The sequence below is a fragment of the Glycine soja genome, chromosome 18 (genome assembly GCF_004193775.1).
Source record: "Glycine soja cultivar W05 chromosome 18, ASM419377v2, whole genome shotgun sequence".
Taxonomy (NCBI): Eukaryota; Viridiplantae; Streptophyta; class Magnoliopsida; order Fabales; family Fabaceae; genus Glycine; species Glycine soja.
The window spans coordinates 34,401,377-34,403,257 of NC_041019.1; the positions used below are offsets into that span (position 1 = coordinate 34,401,377).

Sequence of the window (1,881 nt, forward strand, 5' to 3'; positions counted from 1 at the left end):
AATCAGACCATGCAAATTAAATAATAACATCAAATGAAATATGAACAATAGCATCAAATGACATGCATCCCACATATATAAGTCCATGCAAATTGAATACCCTTTTTTGAATTAATGATCCTCTAATGTATCCAACATACAAAGTTGCAGCCATAATTGTTCTAATTCTTTGATGAAACCACAAGAAAAATGTACTTGTACATAATACAAATCAAATTTAGCAACTGCTTTTCCTAAAAGATAAAAAGTAAGTTGCCCATTTCTGTCGAACTGTTGTGATGACCTCCACGTCTAACGATGAGCCATCAGAAAACCACTACAAAATTAACATTAGATAAAATTATTAGTAACTTAACAAATATTAACCAAAGTTACAATTGTAACTCCATGCATTATGTTTACCTTGTGTCAGTCATCCTTCAAACCGGCAGTCACGATGCACCACATCCAGTGCATGACATAATATCCGCACTCAAACCCTCCACTTTGCACAATACTCTACATATAACATTTTTAATGGTTACTTAACATTCAACACTTAAAGATGTACAAACGGTTCATTACAAACAAGTACTGATTACCTTGGGTTCAACCCACCGAGGTGCACCTTGATTAGACATGCCTTCAAAAGAACTGGTTATTGTCTTCATTACACTATTTAAAAAAAAATAGCATATATATGACAACCATTTTTGCTGTATATGTAACAACAATTACCAACTAAAGGATGCCCTGATTTTTATATTTGAATAGAACCTGTTAATTGCGCCTTTGATGTTAATATCAGGCTTCTTCCTTAGAGAACAAAACCAAACGACCGTGTTTTCCCTTGGGTGGAGAACAAATAATTGCCAATGTGCCCTGAATTGGACAATTATAATAATAGAATTGTACAACAACAAAAAAAAACTTAAATTCGAAGAACAATTGAACTTACTGATGCAAGTAAGCTCCTAAATACAACTGCCTTTGTGATTCCTTGACCCATGTTTCAATGTATTGTTGGCATTGTTGACGTCTTTCCTTAGCATTTTGTATAGATTGAGGCTCCAGCAAACCATATAGTGACTGATCAGCTTTCCTTCTACCGCACTCATTCATAAATCTATTTGGAAGACAAGTCATGATTATTTTAAATGTTTTAGATTTAAAAATAATGGTTATCAAGTAATCAAACATAAAGGTTGCAGGAAAATGACTTACATGGTCCACAATTGTAGTATCGCTATGTTTAAACACTTGTCACCTGATATTATTTCCGCTAGATCTGCATGTGTGATGTAAAATTTTGCCCCAATATCAGGAAGTCCAAATTGGTTCGCCTCCCACGACACTTCCACTGGATTTTGGTACACATAAAACAATATCTTCATCAACTCTCCCAATGGATCGGATTCACCTGCAAGCTTTGCATCACTACTATGTTCAACTGGCTTCCACACATTAAGGTCAGAATCCTAAGTGGTACAAGAAAATAAGTATTAAATTTAATCAACAACTTAACAAATATTACAAGTGTGTATTCAAATGACAATTTGGCAGGGGTATTATTATATTACTTACATAAGATAAAGGTTTCACTAAATGTCTGGGCCATCCAATGAATGAGTTCACGACGTCCCTGACATACTGAATCTCTAAAGTGGGTAACGGGACAATGGCTTCACCATCATATACAGTGTCAACACACACCCTTACTACATCATCTCCATAAGCAACAGTGTGTATCGTGCCACCTACTCCAAAGACCTTTCCCCCTGCCACCAGTTGTGTACTGTCACCACAAACAATGTAGAAGCCCATACTACATGTATCAAATGTAGACCGCTCGTTATCGACAACATTATTAGCAGCTTCAACATAACTCTCTTTCGTGCTAAC

The 1,881-nt window shown here is 35.6% G+C and overlaps 1 long non-coding RNA gene across 1 annotated transcript; it reads right to left on the reverse strand.

Annotated features, from left to right (window-relative positions):
• Positions 1-848: 848 nt before the first annotated feature.
• LOC114395341 lies at positions 849-1,307 on the reverse strand. Its single transcript, XR_003662999.1, has 3 exons — positions 1,204-1,307; positions 938-1,105; positions 849-861 (listed from the first exon to the last, which is right to left on the reverse strand). It is a non-coding gene; the product is annotated as an uncharacterized LOC114395341 (long non-coding RNA).
• Positions 1,308-1,881: the final 574 nt, after the last annotated feature.